Source organism: Lagopus leucura, unplaced genomic scaffold, assembly GCF_019238085.1.
Source record: "Lagopus leucura isolate 7727_CA_CO unplaced genomic scaffold, USGS_WTPT01 Super-Scaffold_100029, whole genome shotgun sequence".
NCBI classification, from domain to species: Eukaryota; Metazoa; Chordata; class Aves; order Galliformes; family Phasianidae; genus Lagopus; species Lagopus leucura.
The window spans coordinates 7827619-7847161 of record NW_024962280.1 but is presented as its reverse complement, the minus strand read 5'-3'; the positions used below and the strand labels follow the sequence as shown (position 1 = coordinate 7847161).

At 50.5% G+C, this 19543-nt stretch overlaps 1 long non-coding RNA gene across 1 annotated transcript; it reads right to left on the bottom strand.

Moving 5' to 3' along the window:
• Positions 1-5656: 5656 nt before the first annotated feature.
• On the bottom strand, positions 5657-11337 carry LOC122185486. Its single transcript, XR_006180882.1, has 2 exons — positions 7621-11337; positions 5657-5936 (listed from the first exon to the last, which is right to left on the bottom strand). It is a non-coding gene; the product is annotated as an uncharacterized LOC122185486 (long non-coding RNA).
• Between the last annotated feature and the right edge of the window lie 8206 nt (positions 11338-19543).

The window sequence follows — 19543 nt, the reverse complement described above, 5'->3', positions numbered from 1 at the left end:
CATGACGGGGTGGGGGCTGTGGGTGTGTGGGAATGGGACGAGGAAGAGGAGAGGAGGAGCATCTCCCTGTGCAGCGGGGGTGAGAGGCAGAGCTGCGTGTTGGAGGTGTGCGAGGAGATGTTTAGACACAATGTGGGGCGGAGATGGATGGCAGCCAGGCAGCTGTGCCATGCTCCTATAAGAGATCAGGCTCCATCCTCAGCCCCCTCCCAGCATCAGGGGCTGCAGTGCAGATGTTGGGTTGCTGCACCCCGCGTCCCCTTCTCCCCCACGCAGGTGGGACTCCTCCTGCACATCTCCACCCAACCTCACCCCAACCAACCCAACCTTCCAACGTTGACACCACACTCCAGCCAAGCTGGAGAGGGCAGGAGCAAGTACAGCAGACTGTTTTTCCAAGCATTTTTAAGCACTTCCAATTGTTTATCGTTATTGTTGCTAGCACAACTCTCATCACTTCTCAGCCCGGCTTCCCGCCGTCTTTGGGCGACTCTCCCATCAGCAGGAGGCCCAGGGGGCTGCTTGGCTTTGTCCCCCAAGGCACACATGGAAGCAGTTCTTGGTGGTTTGGGTCTTTTGTACACTGCGGATTACAACAGGTCTCTCCTGTAAGAAGTCTGGAAAAGGAAGAGCACTAATTGTTATTAACTCTGCCAAAGCCAATAATATCCTCGGGTAATTATCGGTTTACCTACTTTTCCCGCGAGCCTACTGTGTAAACACTCCATTGTGAAGAGGGCATTACTCCCTCCCCGTTCCACCTCGCCGCAGTGCCGGCAGCGCGCTCTGGCTGCTCAGTGCCCATTGCCGTCGAGGCACCTCCTGGCAGGGGCAATGCCAGCCGTCACCACGAGATCCGCCCGCAGCTCAGCCCTGCCAGCTGCCCCACGCTCCGTGCCCTGTGCTCCACGCTCCGCACGTTGGTCCCGTTGTCTCCAGGACCAACAACGAGCGCTGGCGGTGGGGCCGCGTGGCGCGCAGTCAGGGAGCCCGGCCGCGCTCCTTTCATCGCCGCTCGTTTGTTTGGATTAGAGTCGGCTCTCTCCTGGATCCTTTGTTCACTGTTTGTTATTCCACATGCGCCCGGTGCCGCGCGTTCATCTTTATTAGCTCTAATTGCTTCCCCATTCTAATGGGATCTCGCTATTCACGCACAATTGAAAGGAAATGTATTCATTAAAATAATTCTCTTCTAACTGTTGTTCAGTGTCAGTGCTGTCGGTGTGGCTGCCTCAGCCCCCCCGCTCCGTTAGGCCCTTGTTAGGACAGACCGAGCAGCGCTTCATTAAGGATTTGGGGTTAACATGAACAGCAGGCTGTGGGCTGGGCTGGGTGCAGGTGAGGGCTGTGGCACGGGGGGCCTCCTCAGCATCATCGCTGACGGCAAGGATGGGAAGCTGCCCGTTCTAGAGCTTGCAGAGCACTTTTACTGTTGATGGGTGGTACAGGAGCACCTCCTTCCTATGAGCAGTGCCGATGTGTGGGAGCTGCTCCTGCAGCCGGGGTCCTGCTGGGTCACTGCATGGTGCCAGCACCATGGGGCAGCTTTGTGGTGCAGCAGCTGCACCCCCGGGCTACCCCATGCACACCTCATACATCTCCCAGAGCTGACTCTGGTCTGGGAGCTTCGTTTAAAATGCAAATGACTCAGCTTTGCCTAACAGCGATGGCACTAATGGGATGTGAGTTTGTGCCCACTAATAGCATCCTGCCATACTTCTGAAGAAAGTGTCTGCTTTGTCTCTGCATTTGTCTGTGACAGAAGAACATTACCCAGGCCTGGACTTCTATTCTATTAATACATTTGCTTAATTACGCTGTACAGAGAGTGCCAGGCTGGCAGACAGACTGCAGAACCTCTGCTATCACTGGAAGTGCTCCAGTGAAGAAGACAGCGGTGACATCACAGGCAGTGACATCACCCCATGACATGCTCCCCGTGCTCTGCAGCCCCTCTGACCCTGCCCGGCACTGGCACAGTGCAGATGGGGGCCGCCCCCAGCAAAGGGCGCACGCTCAGACAGCGCGACCCTATGGCACGGCCCTGGCATTCCGCTGCCAAGCGCTCCTCCTGCCCCCACCACGAGTTCTCTGTCTTTCTGCGTTTCAGCAGCGCCTATCAGGCCCTGCAGACAGCGCGTCGGGTGGACAGGAACCATCTGCCTCCAGGTCAAGTGGCCGTGACAGCCGTCCGCTGGCCGCCAAGGCTTTGCCACCTTCTTCCCAGAGCCTCCGGCTGATTGCGGGTATCGCTCCCCGCTCCGTCACTTTTTATTCATCCTTGGGATGTACTTGAGAGCTGTCAGCTCCTGGAGGCCTGCGTGAAACCTGCACTCGGGATCGATGTGCAGTGGGAGCCCTGAGCCAGGCTGGGGTGTTTCTCCCAGCAGAGGCACCTTGCTTGCACGTATGGGAATGGGGAGCCCAGGGGTACCCAGCAGCAGGGGATGGCTGCAGGCTCTGTGAATTTGTTGTGGAACGCCTTATTCTCTGCCCCAGCTGAGGGGGACGGAGGGCAGGAGAAGCAGGAGGGGATCATTCATGCTTTAAAGAGAGTGAAATGAGATTATTCATTTTCGCCCTGTTCTGCACATAAAGCTAGCACTTCCTTTGAGGCAGCCCTCGAGGCCTTCCAACACCCTGACTTCATCAAATTGGAAAAGACTTGAAAACTGAAGCCATTCCACTAGGGCTGGGCTCCTGAAGCTTATAACTGCCAGAGAGGTGGGAGCAGGGTTGGGGGGAGGGGAACCAGGTTGCTCTGCACCCCACAGCCCTCCCTGCTCCTGCTGCCCATGGAGCATGGCCTCTGTCCTGAGCACAGCACAAACGTGGCAGCGCCGAGCCTCCTTCCTGCAGTGCCTCTGGGAATGGTTCTGGATCACAGTCTTGGTGTGTATTTTTTATTTTAGCTGCTAACACATCTCCCTTCTAAGCCTCACTCCAGCTGAAAAGCTGCGTAGGTTTCTGCCTGTCTTGCTTTACTACACTTTACTAGTTGCCTTTTCTCTTCCCTCCCTTGTCTAGCACCTCTGTTCCCTCCTAGGTTTCCCCCACTGCCTTGCCTTGGTTGATCAACACCATCAGCAGTGCTGCCATACCTGCACGTGGGGCTGCAAACAGCTCTGGGGCTGCTGAGCAGGCTCAAGTTTGTTTGGTCTCCTGAAATCCATACAGCAATTGAGGGCTGGAGCAGGAAGAGCTTCCAGAAGCCCCGTTACCCAATTACCAATTCTGTTCTCTCCATTGAGCTTGACAATAACATTTGTGGGGAATTTAAGAGAGAGCAATGCTCTTCCCTGCTCACAGGAGGAATGAAAGCCTCACTGCCATTGGCTTCCAGATGTCATTTTATATTTTCTATAAAAGTTTGCAGAGACCTTGGCTGGCCCTGGAGACACTATCCAAGGAGCAAGCAGGGAATGCCACTTGCACTTGCATGAGGTGGTGTGGGGCTGCAGCCAAAGTGATGCCTCTGCCATGTGTTGGGCTGCATGGGGAGGGCAGCTTTCTGGGAGCAGCTTTTTGGGAGCAGATCAGGCTGTGGGGAGCAGTCTGAAGAGGAAGAACTCCCCGAGCCTTCAGTTCTGCTCATGGGTTTTATGCACTTCTCTCCTTGCATCCCACACTCCCAGCATGGCACACCAGGTAGGAGCGGAGCAGAGAGCAGGATGGGCCCTTCTCGCCTTTTGTTTTGTATCTTCAGGAACACAAGTTGCCATAGGAACCACAGCCCGGGCTCCTCATTAGCAGCCCTGGGTCTGGATGTCAGATGAAAGGAGCTGTTCCCTCTCCAACCCCGGTGTCCTCCTGCCCGGCTGGAGGCAGACAAAGCCGTGCCCGGGGTGGCAGCATATCCCCGGCTGCCCCAGGGACACGGATGGGTGTTACAGTAGGAACCGAGCTGTAGCAATGCGCCCGCCTTCACATTGCCTGCCTTCAGCAGCGCCTTTGAAAGCACAAAATGCATCCACTGTTGGCAGCACTGCAGAGCACAGTGCCCACCCGCCTTCTGACCCTCTCTCCAAGGAGGAGCTATTTAAAGCATTGCATCGAACCACTCCGTCTGCCCGGAGAGGCACTTTGAGCACTTCCCATAGTTCCAGGACTTGCTGCAGGCAGGGAAGGGCTCCTTGTAGGGCACTGGTGAGGGGACGACCCGCTCACAGCTGCACATCCAGAATGACATCAGCATATCCACCATTACCTGGCGATGTAATGGCATCAGCTAATCCCCAGTGTCAAGTAATCTGCTGCCACTGGGATGACATGAAGAGAAGCAGAGCTGGACCCATCCCTGCTCATTTGCCCAGCCCTAATCCCAGAGAAGCAGGCTAATAAGGCACGGAACTCAGTACCTGCTCGCCTTTATTAAATTCCCTGCATCACTCCTACGTTATATCCATCCTTGCCAACTGGATCTGTCCTGCTTCAGAGACAGCAAGAGAGGACACATTTCCAACAAACCCCAGGCTAAAGCCTATTTATCTGCTTGCAATATCTGATGAATTTTTATGAATCGTGAAAACGTTTAAAGCAGAAGGAGAACCCAGGGCTGATGCAGCATCGCTCACACCGACCGTGCTGGGACCAGCTGGCCCCCAGCCCCTCACCCTGCCTGCTCCATCCTGCTTTGTCTCCCACACCCACAGATCCTCCAGGAGCAGGAGCCCTGTGGTACAGAGCTGTTCTGTTCACAACAGAACTCCTCCTTGCTGAGCTGGGGATCCACTGACACAGGAGCACAGCCCCACACAGACCATAAATAAACAGCGACAAGTGTGCGCGCTCCTTTCTTTTGCATGCCTGAAAGCTAGAAATAACGTCTGATGCTCAGAAGAAAGGAAATATTTAGTTAGGAGAAGGGGAGTGCTGTAAGAAGGCAAGGCAAACACTATATATTTATTTTTTATGGTGTAAATGGAAAGCCCAAGCGTTTGGCTTCGCTGCATTATTTCACAGCATATCTCTGGCAGAACTCGAGAGCTCCGCTCGCATCCAGCCCTGCAATTACTGCACCGTGCTGCCAAAATGACATCCTAAGAAGAGGCAGAAAGCTTCGCCCCGTGCATGGGAGGGCCACTTTGAGGTGTCAGCAGGGTTTGCAGCTCGGGTCGGAGCACACTAATAAAGCGGTTGAATCTCCATATGGTATTTTGGCACTGAAATGTCAGCTGCTTTTCAGACACTGTACTTTAATCATTTCAGACAGACCCCTTTTAAATGGTTTGTTTAGTTTGCTTGGAGAATAATATTTGTTATTTGGTTTTCAGAATGACTAATAAATGAACTGTCTTTGCTCGGGGAGAATAATGCCACTTAAGCAAAACCTAGTGCCGCCGTTCAGAGCTATTTAATAAGAAATACCTGTCAGTGTCAGAATATATTTACTCTGCATTAGCTTTGAAGAATTGCAGAATTAGTTTTCCCCTTGCTAAGTTTACTTTATGTAAAATGTAACACATGAACTGTGAATATGTGGACAGCAAACAGACTGTATGGATGCATTCATCCTCCTCCGGAAAATGCTGACAGCAGCGAGAGGAACACCTCCGAACAGCAGCGCTGACACCATCAAACACAGGACGTGACAGCTGCCAGGGATCCTCCGCCTGGTTCAGAGACAAAATCAAACCCAAGGAAACACGCTGTACTCTATTTATCCTCTTGTTTAATCCAGGGGGGAAAGCATCAGCATAATTAGACGCTTTTAACCTTTCGGTTTGAACTCGTGATGGAAGAGAGCGGCGCTGCGCAGGAGCTGAGCCTCACCCCGTGCCTCCATCACTTGCAGAGGGGCTGTGCTGTTGCCATTACCCGTGCAGCTCCGTGTGCATCCCCAACTGGCACAGGCACTGCAGCCATTGGAGAGGCCGGTGGTCGGCTGTGCTAAGAAGTTATTTACTTCCCAGCTGTCTCAGTGGCATCTTGACCATCTGGAAAGAATATGGAAATGAGACTTTTAGCGACTTGGAGTCTCTCTGCTGATAAATTAACCAGGCAGCTCCAGAAGTAGGCACAGCTGATAAAAGCTGGCATTTCTGAGCACGTAGCAGCGTGTACGCACAGATGCAGGTGTGAGCGGATGCAATTCCCCACCTCACCCATGTGTCTGGGTGCCCAGCTCACACTGCTGTGGATTTGCAGGCAAAGAGAGCCCAGCATCCAGCCACAAAATTGATGTGCAGCAGAATGAGGGCCACACGGGGCTGGGTTATAAAGGAATGGGGCCAAGTCCAGCCCTATGGGGAGAGCAGGGCTGGGAGCAGCCCCCACCTCATCCCATCCCAGGCAGGGTTCAAGCTGCCCCCAGCACTGTGCGTTCACTCCTAGGCAGTGGCAGCAAGCAGGAGAGTGACGTGGCAGGGAAACAGAGCATGCAGCCTGGCTCAGGCACAGGGACCTCTCAGCTCCCCTGCCAGCCTCTTACCAGTCCAAAGATGCTGCTGGGCTGAAGTGGGGCTGGCTTCCTTCAGCATGACTCACAGAGATTGCTGCCTGCCTGCCTGCCTGCCTGCCTGCCACCAGAGTTCCCAAGAACCAGGGACAGCGGGACAGGAATTGCAGCTGTCTGCCCAGCACTGCAGTTTGAGCCGGGTCTCACCAAAGCCCATCAGGCTGGATACAGTTTGCTGAGATCAGAGCATGGAGCCCCAAATTCAGCATGGAGAAGAGGAAGTCAGCAAAAGGAATACCCCAGGAGATCAGTGTGTAACAGTGCCAGCGCTCCCCTGCTGCCTCCCTGTGACCCCATGGTTCGACTGACACCCAGCAATTCTGTTATAACCCAAACTTTGTGTACAGAAAGCACCAGAGATCTAGAAAAAGTAACAGCCTACCTTGCCAGTTTTCACTCTGGGAGCTAAGTTCCAAAATGATTTGAGCCCCACGCAGTCCTGCTTCATCCAATGGGTTCATTGCCAGCCAGCTCTCCTCCCCAGCACAGCACAGAACCTTCTTGCCATCACCCACAGCCTTTTAACTGGGAACTATGGACACTGTGGAGCTGGAGGTTGGATCTGGTGGAGCCTGCCAACACGGGCAGGGGGCTTTTGTGGTGCATTCCTGCTGTGCCCCAGCAGACACGTGAGGTCAGTTAAGGCTCAGCAAAGGCTGAAGGCCCCTTCACACTGGTGTCAGTGATTTCTCAGTGCCAAGAGAAAGCAGAAGAGCAGCAGCCAAGCACCCGTCTCCTGAGACCATGGTGCAGCCTCGTGAAATTTTAATGCTTTTCTTCCAATTTTGTTTTGCCTCTACCCATAGGAATGCGTTGAGCTCAGATGTGCCCAGATGGCTCAGGGAAACCCGTGGGACCAGAAAGTGGGATTTACTGGCCGCAATATCATGTAAACATTTGTATACCTTCAAACCCATCATTGTTTTCTTTTAATTGACTGAAAAAAGCAAAGCGTGAAAGCATAAAACCTGGGCAATCATCACAGGGTCTCGAGCGCCCATGGTGCCAGCAGTGCTTAATGCAGATGCAGACAGGAGCCAAAGCTCCCTGCTTGTGCTCATGCTAACGCACACAGCAGCCGAACAAGACGTTCGGCTCTCTCCACACTCTCAGCCCTTCAGCAGGAAGTCGCTCTGTGCTCCATGCTGTACCCCAGTGCTGACCTGGGGCTGCCTCTCTGCCTCCCAGCACTCGAGTGCTTCCAGCAGCAGGGATGGCTGAGGTGAGACCGTCTCCTTTCCTCCCAGGATCACAGGCAGCAGCACTCACTCGGTGAGGAACGTGGCCCTTTCTTTAGTTCTAACTCCCAAAGCACTTGGAGACTCTGCAAAGGCGGGAGTTAACCTGGGTTTCTAGACAGAGAGCAAAGCAGTCGATGCTTTAAAGCGGCATTTTAGAGGCAGAGATGATCTTCAAAATGTTCTGACTTCCAGTTTTAAGAGAAACATTTCTCCTTTGAAATTAGCTTAATGAAAGGATCACAAAATTAATTAAAACTCAAAATGAAACGCAACGCTTCGCATCAGGTCGAATGAAACGTTTTAGCGCGCTTTAAAAGGAAATCAGAGATGGTTTTCATTTCCATTAAAGAAACCCTGCTCTCTTTCTCCCAGCTCTGGAAAGCATTTGGATTACACTGATCTGGGAAAAAAAGAAGCCCAGCCCTCCTCCTCCTTCTCCTCCTCCTCCTCCTCCATTTCTGCCCATCGCAGCTCATGGAGGGGAATGGCTCTGCCTCCCAGCCCCAAAATGTCTCCCTCTTCCCCCACAGAACAATAAAGGCATTCTGGCAGCGCATAGCGGTGTTTATTTTGGTTTGGGTTGTGTTGCTTCACTGACTCCCTTGGCTGCTGGGGCCGGACAGTGGCACTGTTCGTGATGGAACACACCACAGCTCTTTGCCGTGCCAGAGCCGCCCAGGAGCACTTTGCACCCATGGCTTCAGAGGGCTGCAAGTGGCACCCAGTGCCCGGCCTGCAGCTGGTTTGCATCACCGCGTTCTTCCCATTGCACTGCACAAAGCAGTGCCTGAAGATCTGCCTTTCTCTTTGGCTGAAATGTGACTCTAATTAGATGATAACAAGGCTCTGACTTTCCCTAATTGTAATCCTATCCGTGCGAGGGGACGTTATTAAAATGATTAAAATTACTGATAAAGGGGAGGAAGGACGTTGGGTCAGAAAACGCAGTATTTGGCCCACGGTGCAGAACAACGCAGCTCCAGATCTGTCCCCGGGGGACAGCTGAGGATGGGCCTGACCCACACCGGGCAGAGGACACCAGTGGTTTCCCACAGCTTGTGGTGATTGCAGGCCGTGCATCTCATAGGGAGACATCTCCCCACAGAGCCCCCAGGGCTGGGGCTGCTTCAAAACGGGGGACAAGCTAAAGCAGCACAGGGAATTCACCCCATGCTTGGGTGGCTGCAGGCAGGCCCATGGGGCACAGGACACAATACCTCCACAGTTGGAGTCTTCACGACAAAGACCTAAAGGAAAGGTGGTTTGGGTGGCAAGAAGTGGATCCAGCCTTCAGGTAGAACAAATGAAGCACAGCTTCATCAGACCTGAGATTGCTAAGCTGATTGTTGGGCCCAGCTTTTTGCACATCTGCCTGTGCTAATGTATGAGTCCCAGTGCAAACATTACCGCTTCACGTGACATGGCTTTTAGACACTCTTTCTGGAAGGTTTTAGTTCCATGAAAGATGGGAAGCAGCATCTGGGGACGAGCAATCAGGCTCTCATCTGCTCAGGTGAAACCAAAGGGAACTGTGCCCCCGTTCATAGGAGGAGCAAGTATTCTACAAGCCAGGCACCTTTCTGTGGGCACAAGCCAGAAACAGAGCAAGTCCTGAAGGCCTCAGCTTTCCACAAAGTAATGCTGAAGAGGGCAAGCCTTCATCTTTAGTGCTTCAGAAAACCTGCGAGGCATTGCAGCAGCTATGCTGCATCTCTGGCATAGGAGTAAGCAATGCCCCACAGCCCTGCCACCAACCCGGCCATCAGGCAGCAACAAGTGAGGACCTACCTGGCAGTTTCTGAGCACCGAGCCCATCACTGCTCCCAGTATTCCCAGTGGCATCACTCCTGCTGGACCCCGTGCCTGTGGGAGACTGTGGTCTGGAAACCTCAGGCATCTCCCCTGGTGTTTCCCAAAACAGCTCCATGGCTCCTCTAATTTCCTACAGCTGCTGCACACCAGCACAGCAGCACCTGCAGTGTCACCAACCCACCCTGAGAGACAGTAGGGATGTCCCTGGCACAGCCCCATGCCACAGCCCAAGGGAGGGGAAAAGGCTCATGTTGTGATGCTGAAAGATGGCTATACTGACAGAAGGGGGACAGAGAGACACAGGCGGTGAAGCCCTCAGTTTGGGGGCCAGCAGTCAGCATGTGCTGGAAGAAAGACACTTGGGGCAGCTCTCCCCAGCATCCATTTGCACCCACGAGCTGAGCATCAGCACACAGAGGAAAGACGGCAGTGCTTCTCAAAAAGTCCTCTTGAGCTCGCAAACCATTTGCAGAGAACAATTTACAGATCCCATTCACACCTTATTTCTGTTCACAAGCAGATCATAGCCTCCACGAAATTTCTCCTTGCTAGAAATTATGCAGCGAATACTTCAGCACACGCATCCCCAGCAAATTGCCTGCTGCCAGCACTGCTCTCCCTTCACAGTTGGAAACCGGAGCTGCTCTGCTAGGACACTCCCTGACACAGAGGCACCACCAGGCACTGCTGCTCAGCTTATAAATAAAAGCTCACAACAGAATCAGCCTTACCGTGCAAATATTCATGATCATGAATTTGAAAGTCGCTTCCTATGAATAAGCCGGCACCGTTTGCATTAAAACATGCTGCTTCAGCATCACTCCTGCCAGTGTACATGCTTGCTGGAGCAGCCACAGAAAAGAAACCCAAAGAGGTCATGGAGGGAAAGCGAGCAAACGTATGGAGAAATTCAACCATGGGCTCAAGGCAGCGGTGCTGCAGAAACACAGGCGATGCCTCCATCACCCCCAGGGGCCGCAGCATGCAGGCTCACTGCACAGCGCTCACTGTGACACCAATTACTGCCATACCCCCAACTTGCACGTTTTGAAGGTTTTAATTTCTCCTTAAAAAAAAATATGTCGAAGATTTCATTATTTTTTTTTTTTTTCCCAGCACAATTCACGTTGGGAACCCAAGGAGGAGTTTTTAAGTCTCTACCTTTGTGTTTTAATAAAACATATTTTGGAGAGGTTTTTTTTTTTTTTTTTTTTAATGCTGGAAATATCTTCATTACATACAGGAGGAACTAAAGGGCACGTTAATATAATTCACAGACGACACTAAATTGGGATATATTGTACGTGGCAGTGCGGACTGCGAAATAATACAAAGGGCCCCAGAGAGATTGGAAACCTGGGTAGAAAATAAATGAGATTCAATTTGGAAAAATGCTGCCGATGCCTCTGGGGAAAATAATTTGAAACACACGGAAACCTGGGAAGCGGGAACGGCTAACGGGGAGTTTGAAACAATAACAGAGAGAAAATGGGTCTGCAAAGCATTACGGGCCCCTCGAACGCCGCTGCAGCCTGCGGAGGTTCCTGCTGCGGCAGCCAGGCCCCGAGGTGCCTCCTGTCCTGCTGGTGGCACACGGATGGCCCCAGGATGGCTCTGCGACCCACACAGCGCCGGGCTGCACCTGCATGGTGGGGCAGAGGGTCGGCGAAGGGCATCACTCTGAGAGCACCAAGAGCACGGCTGCACACAGCACTGGCAGAAAGCTGCACCGCAGGCGGACAGAACTGAAGGCCAAATGCAAACGCTGTGCGACGCACATAATCACAGAATCACAGAACTGTAGGGGTTGGAAGGGACCTCCAGAGATCATCGAGTCCAACCCCCCTGCCAAAGCAGGTTCCCTACAGTAGGTCGCACAGGTAGGCGTCCAGGCAGGTCTTGAACATCTCCAGAGAAGAAGACTCCACCACCTCCCTGAGGCAGCCCTGAAGCGCTCGGGCATTCTGTGAGATGGACCCCCCCCATCTCTCAGGATCACATTTTTGAGAAAACAACACGGGGAGGATGAAGCACGAGCTTTGCCAAGGGAATGGGAGGCTGCCCAGCCTCCAGTTTACAAAGCGGGAAGGCAAAAGCGCTGCTGTCAGGAGGAGACAGCGTGTTAGCAGCCAGAGGGAGGCACGGGCAGCCCCTCTGAACTACGCAGGGCTGTGGGCAGGACCCGGCTCCAGGCAGCATCCCACAGCCACAGCACACCTCGTGCTCCTCTGCTACAAGCCATCAAAGCCCATATGTATATATATATATCAGATTATAAACTCTACCCAGCAATTTTCTCCTTTTCATTAGCATTATTTACACCACAAGATCCTAAACCAACAAAAATCAATTTTGGAAGAAAGGAGGAGGAGCAGCCCGAGGATTCCTGCTTCCCACTGCTGCTCCTCCACTTCCAAATGGCACGCTCTTTGTTCAGCAGCCTGAGCATCGCACACGTATTTCAAAAGGCAGCAGTGCAAACACTTGTTACAGCACCCATCGTTGATTCATGACCTCAGCTCATCAGGCAGCAGCGTTTGTGACACTCTGAAGTCATTTTTTTTTCCACCTTTGAAACAGGAATAAAATTCTTTAAACATTTTGTTGAACGAGCTTTGAGAAGCACGGCTTCAGAGACACCTCACCAAAGGCAATGTTTTTGTTTAGCTAAGGTTGGAATTATATAAGAGTACCCAACGACCCAAAAAGCTCTAATGGAAGAGTTACCGTTCCCTCAAAGCTCTCCCAATTAAATGCAATTGTTCTCTTCCCCCAGATGAGAGCTGCGGCACCGGGGCGGCGGTGAGGGCGGTTGGATGGGGCTCCCCAGGGCCCTGCAAGACATTCATCTCAGATCAGAGCGAACTTGTTTACTCTTTTCCAGGACTATTGATTTTTAGACACATCTCTCCAGCAGCTTATATCTAGTGCTCACAAGAGGGGTCCTCAGGAATTAAAGATACGGACATGAGACTCGCTCTTGAAGTCCCTGGGAAACACCAGAGGTTTGAAAAGGCATTTTCCTGCACTCGAGGACTGCCACAACACGCTGACTTTCTAATCAGCATCGAGCTTCAGCCAGCAAATATTTAAGGCAGAAGCAAAGAGACCTCAGGAATTGTGCCATGCACAGCACAACAGCAACGGCTCGCAGCCTTCTCTCGGGTCACCACCAACCAGATAGTTCTTCTACAGAACAAAAGGCTAATGAGCTGATTCCAACCCAACATCCGCATGTCATTTTTTTTAATATAACTTGCTTCTAACTATGAGTGCAACAGAACGCACTGAAGCAAGAACCTAGGTGTAATCTATTACCTACACAAACTGAGATATGCTGCCTTCACTCAGCCTTCACGGTGTCAGGGATGTGGGGTTTTTAATGGGCTGCATAATCAGAAAGCAAGCAAGCATCCTTAACTTTCACATACAGCTTGCAGTCAGCGCCTCTGGACTGGAACAAAGGATGAACGTATATACTTTAACGGAAGCATTTGCACACTTTGTAATGCAGAAAGCTCATCTCCCTGCACCACCACTCCTCATGTACCAAACCAGTAAATGCACACCTCTGGTCTCCCATGAGATCTTTTGGAAACCCTCTTCACAGCTCCGGAGTCCCCGGACAGCCGACGAAGCGTGCCCTGCTGAGAGCAGGACCCGTCACACTCATCACCTTCTCCTCAATCACTTGGAAATGCAGAACACGCTTTGACAAGCTTCATCTCCGTATTTAGACAGATTCAAAAGTATTCTCTGTTTTTTAATTGCATGCCAATCTTCATCCAACTGCCACTCAACAAAATTCAGGTTAAAGAACGTCTCAATGCTGCATTCACTTTTTTGAAAGTGAAAGAGCGGAGGTTTTGAATTAAAAAATGGAGCTATGTAATTGTTTAAATGAGCATTCCTTTCCCGTATCATCCTCCCCAGTACGAAGCAGTGCCATATTTAATGCAAGCAGCTATATTTGGTTACAAATCATATTTTAGCAATTATACTACACAGCAAGAATGAACAACTCTGTAGTTTTTAATAAAATACACATGAGAAACAGGATCTTCAATTTACATTTATTTTTATCTTGCTCATTCATGAGAAGTCATGTTCCAAACCTACTTTGTCTCATCTTTCCATCAGAGCAGAGCAGAGCAATATCTGAGCATCAGCATCTCAGGCTGAGAAGCAGCCGGTAAGGCCGGGTGGAAGGAATGGAGCTGGCATCCCCACCCTGCAGAGGCCATGCTGTCTTCCCTTGTGATGTGTTCTACGGGCAGACCAAGTATTCCTGGTACTAAAATGGGCCCCTGAAGCCAAAATTCCTCTCCTTGCTTTAAAGCCTACCAAAAGCTCCAATTAATTCCCGCTGGCAACAGATAGGCATCTTGAATCCACTGTGCTTCAGCCCTTAATTGACTGATGTATCATTAAGGCAAGGAGGAGGGAGAGAAAGGAGCAGGGAAGGGCTGAAGAATGCAGAACGCCAGGGCTACCTGGGAAACAGGCAGCCAACCCAGCAGCCCTGAGCCCAGCTCTCCCGCTGCCCTCGGTTGGCCAAGTGTTGGAAAGGGTCCCCATGCCAACACCTGCCTGAGCACAGCAGGGCTTCCCCTCTGCAGCCACCCCACGGCGAGTTCTCTCAGGCTTTGTAGTGAAGAATAACTCAGGAGAACACTAACCTATGTGTTTGGGACCACAGAGCAGAGCTGGCTATGGACAGCAAGGCCAGAGCATGCTGCATCATCCCAGTGTGCTGCTGAAATCTCCCAAGTCAAAGCCTTCCCCAGACCCAGAACTCCCACAGCTGGGGGGAGGATGCTGCAGACCTCTGTCAACCTGAGAAATCCCACTGGTGAAGGAGATGGGATAAAAAGGATCCAAGGGCAAAGCCGTTGCAGTTCACTTTCTGTCCACTGCGTGGATTAGCATAATTAATGAAGTATTTGGAAACTTTTAGACTAGGAAGCAATGCCACCTAGTGAAGAGGAGCAGGACGGCACGTGCCAGGCAGGGGACATCCCGGAGGGCCACTGACGGTGGGGTGAGGAGTACAGCCAGGTCCCACTGCTGTCCTGGGCTCTGGTGCCAGCACAAACCCTGGCATCCCATCCCAACCCAACACAAGCCATCCAATCCCAACACATCCATGCTCCTACTCTCGTCAGCTGCAGAAACACACATTCAAAGACATTTTTGCTGATAAATAATTTAAAGAAAAATGCGTTTTCTGTAGGCCTTGAATTTAAATTTTCCTTCAGCAGGATCTTTTAAAGCCAGAAACTCTACTGCTCAAAAATGACAGATGGCTTTAAAATTAGAGATCAGATTATACAGGAATTTATAAAGGTATTATAGAGAAAAAGCAGCCCTGAACATTACTAAATTTAGGCTAAAGCCCAAGCAGACACTGGCAATTAAATCAGAACTCCAAAAAATTCATGGCCCGGGGGCTGTCACAGCGTTCAGCAGCGGCCGACAGCCACAGCGCAGCCTCAAGGAGGGCAACTGCTTCCCATTCCTGCTCAGAACCATTTTCCATTAAAAGATCCAAACCGTGAGCAAGTCAGACTCTCCACACAAGATATTTGATGCAGCAGTTTTGGGGGCGTTTTTTCCCCCTTTTTCCCCCCTAAACGAATTCCTGGTTTTGTTTAGTTATTTGCAAAACCATGTCAAGTTGCGAGCGTGTGACCACAAATCAGACAGAAGTAGCTACTGATGTGGTTTCTCCCCCTTCTACCACCAGCATTTGCCATGGTAATACAGAGCTATAAAAATAACAGTCATGATCTATAGCGAGGCAGCAGTTTGATCAGACTAAAGACTTCTGGTATGCAAGACTTCTCTACCAAAAAATGTTTCGGTCAATTTGTAAAATTGATGGGACTCCGGAGTAATCGTGCCGGAGCCAAACACTTACATGTTTGATACAGAAGGATTTTCAGCGGATTTGATGGAGGGTGGATGGAAGGGCGGCGTTCGGTTTAACGCACACATTCCTTCTGCGAGTGCGGTGCAGATTTTGCTGGGAAACGTGCGAGAGCACAACCGACGTGGCAGGGGACACGGCGCTGGGCCGGGGAGCTGGGACGGCGCGTGCGTGACATCTGGCGGCCGCACAGCAGCCGGGGCGGGCAGAGGGCTCAGCCCGCAGCCGGGCACCTCCGGGCTGCAGGAACAGGCGGCAGCCCCGCCAGGAGCCTCAGCAGGATCCGTGCGCTCTGGTGTAAAACGATCTGCTAAAGTAATCAAACGGCGGCTCGGGGAGCTGACGGGGTGCGCTCCCTGCTTTCTAAATAGCGGCGATCCTCTCCAAGTCCGTCCCTCTAGAAATGGAGGCATCCTGGCTAGGGACAACGGGGCGTCTCAAAGAATGCTAGGTGGCCATAAATCCAAGGCGTTGCGTTTCATTAGCCCAGAGCTTTTAAAAAACTTTTTAGCTACATTTAGGCTCTAAAGTGGGAAAAAAACATTCATCTGAAGTGCGATCCAGCAGAGGACAAAACCCCAAGCTCTGCCAAAAACGAAGCCCTGAAGCCTGCTCCCTGCCCTTTCATAGCAGCGTTTAAAGATTGCCTTCTTATACTAATTGCGTGAGAAGCAGCAGCATTTGAGCATGCAAAACTGAAAGCAGATCTACAAAGTCAGGGCTCCCGAACAAGACAGGAATATGCTCATTGAAGGTACGCTTTGAAACTTCCCTGCAGCCCAGACTTTGTTTCACAACAAACAAAACAGAAAAGCCAAGGAAGCCAGCAGCTGAAAGGTGAGCTGGAATCAGCACCGTCTGTACGAGCCTGCAGGCAGTGCTGGCAGCGGAGCAGGAGCACGCCTGTCTGCTTCTCAATAGGCTGGAGCTGTCAGAGATGCTGAGGATAAATCGTCAAGCCGCAACCGTCCTGAACAAACGTGATGCTCAGCTGAATGCTGTGCTGGGAGCCTCCTCTTTAGCTGCAGTTGCTGCCTGCATTCTGTTGACCTAAAATGCATGGACTTGAAGCAAGACAACACCCCTGCGTGCGGAGCATGGCAGTGAGCCCTGCAGAAGGCATCTCTTCCCCAGGTTTCTCTCTTGCTAATCCCAAAGGTTTCCATTAACAAGGCAGCTCCTTGTCTGTATCAAGCTCATATACCATAAACATGACCTGACCTACATTATCCAGTTAAACACATCTTATTTAAAGCTCAGTTTCCCTCCTGCCCTTCGCTCCGTGACACGTTTAACACAACGCAGTGCAGGTCCTCGATCCCCTTTCCTCCCAGCCTCTCCCCAAAGCTGCCTGGAAGGAAGCATTAGGTAAGGTTGGAGCCTCAGGAAAGCACCGTTAGGGAGATGAGTGACCAGCAAAGCGGAAGTCAAACACAACAACTAAGAACCCCTCAGAACGTCAGGCAGGAGCTGCTTCGCACACATTCCGCTTACTTGCGTGCAGAAAAAACAAATCAGTTTATTTGAAGATATTTTACTCAGCTTGCAACAGATTCAGTGCTATGGTTTGTCACATTACATGCTCTGAAAACTAAATTCAATCCCCAAATCCTTCTAGTTGGTTACTTGTAAAATCCATTAGGTTCAGGCTCAAGCAAACCAGACCCATCTCTTTCCCTCCAGATGCCTATTACACATAAATAGTAGTTATTGTTCCTGGCAAGGTTCTAGCACCTCTTATGATTTTGTACCTTAATGGCCTGATTTCTTAGCACTTTCCAATGAAATAATATATTTAACAAGCATCCATGTTTCCTCCTCCATGATAGGATTTTTAAATTATGAATGCAATAAAGACAATGATGTTGCCAGTCTCCTGATTAATAGCTTAAAGAGTCATTCACCAAGCCTTCATTCCTCCCATTATTACAAATTCACAAGCTGTACGGCTTTGCAAAGTTCAGCAGAGACAAGATTTAACTCTGGTTACACAGCTACATCAACAAGCACTATCAGAAGGACATTAGTTCGGTATGATCCAGTGAAGCAATTTAAGTCCTACCTGTTCTGTTGACAGATCTGTGTTTTTTTAAATGCCACCTTAGTACAAAGTGTCTAACGCAAGATTTCCGCCCTTATTTATGCAATGTGTGACACCTCCAATCTTGTATGCTGTCACGGCTCAAACCACAGTGAGCTCTATCCTGGCAATGCTACGGAACAGAGAGCATCATTAGTGTACAGTTCAGAGGTATTGAACTCATCAGCTGGGGAGGCTTCTCCTAATGACATGGGCTCCAGAACAAGCTGCTACAAACATTCCCCCTACCATCACATCAGTTGCTTTTAAAATTAAAATGAAACCAAACTGCTGAAAGAAAATAGGGTTTATGGTAAAACTTCGTTTTATTACTTCACAGGAACATGAGCTTCGTTTGATGCAAGAACACACCCACAAAACACTGTTACTGCTCAGTGGAGTTAAATCTACACCACTTCCCAGGGTTTAAATCTTCATGTTCACTTGAACAAACGTCACAGCAGATAATGCCAATCAAAACTCTGAGAAAGTAAGGACAGCTGAAACACCACCACACCGCAGAAGCTACCAGCCATCAGCTCCTCACATCAGCCTGCCTCAGCAACCAAAACTCGCAGGTATCACCTGCACACCCAGCTCAGAACAGCGCGATGGCACCACGGAACCAAGGTCCATCCTCACCTCCACTCGGGGCTCGGCAGTGGGTGTTCCTATGCCCTGCAGAACCACTTCTGTTGTTTTTCTTTTCACTTAGATCAGCTGCACAGTCATTCTGAACTACAGATTAAAGCAAACAAAATGGAAACAAATCATTTATTTCCAATTGTGCTGAAGGTTTATCACAACTCAGCTAGCTTGAATTTGTCACGCGTGAGACGGGGGCTTTACCAGTTCTGGGCCTATTTGTATAATTCAGCATGGCGAGACAATCTCTTCAGAACAAGTCATGAAATTTAAGCATCAGCCAAACCTGTTCAGAGTGATTTATGAAATTCTGAATATCACATTAATGGAATTGCTAACAGCCATAACTACAGCCACATAAATGTGCCTCTCATAATAAAAACACTCTACGTAGTCCCAAATGTTTAAGAAATGGTAAAACGGCTACAGATTATGGAGTCCATCTCCTTTAAGGCATCAAAGACATTCCCAAGGAGGAGTTAATTAGTCCAGTTTCACAAGATACAACATTACAGAGTCTGAGATTCTGACGGCCTGTGATTAATTTCCACCCCGCACCAACAGACTTTGCTTACATTAGCTCTGTTTTCAATTTCCCCTTCTTTTTTTCAGAGGCCTCTCACTGCTGTACTCACAGTTGGAGACTTGAGTTCAGCTTCTCTGTACTGCCCCATAACCAACTGGAACACTTGTCAGCAAACCTCTAGATGACAAGGAAGCTCACAAGAAGTACTTTCCAACATGCATCTTTCCCCACCCTGTTCCCCAGCTCACCAGGCAGCAACTCAGACGTGAGCCCCCTCCCCTCCCACGATCTGGTGTACATATGCACTTGCTTCAAAGCATCGACGTTGCTGTTATACACAAAGTTCACACAAATACTGTCCTTTTATTGACGCCACCGATAAAGAGATCAGGATTCAAGACTCCTGCCAGCCTCTCATACAGAAAAGACAGATTCCTCCCCATCGCTTGTGGGCACCAAAGGGTTGGCAAAGGAAGCTGCGCTTCAGTTCCTGCACAAACACACCATCTTCCTTCAAAATCAGCATCTCCTCTGCTGGTACACCACCACATCTTCCAAGCTTCCTTAGCAACATCTTAAGTTCTGGATATAAATTCAACTTGCTTCTACAGTTTCCTTTCTGTATTTCATTCCCTTCGCAGGGAGTCTTGCCTGAGGACATGGCTTCACTTGCACGCATCCAAAGCTGGCACTGCTTTCGTGAGAACTCCTCCGTCCTCTGAGTTAAGAGTGGCAGTCTGGCTGGGTTAATTCTAACCCACATCAGCTGAACTGGTCTCACCACACGGCAGGATCAGCATTCATGCCGCTGACACAATAGCAGTGTGCAGAGATGAGAATGGCAGCACTAGCT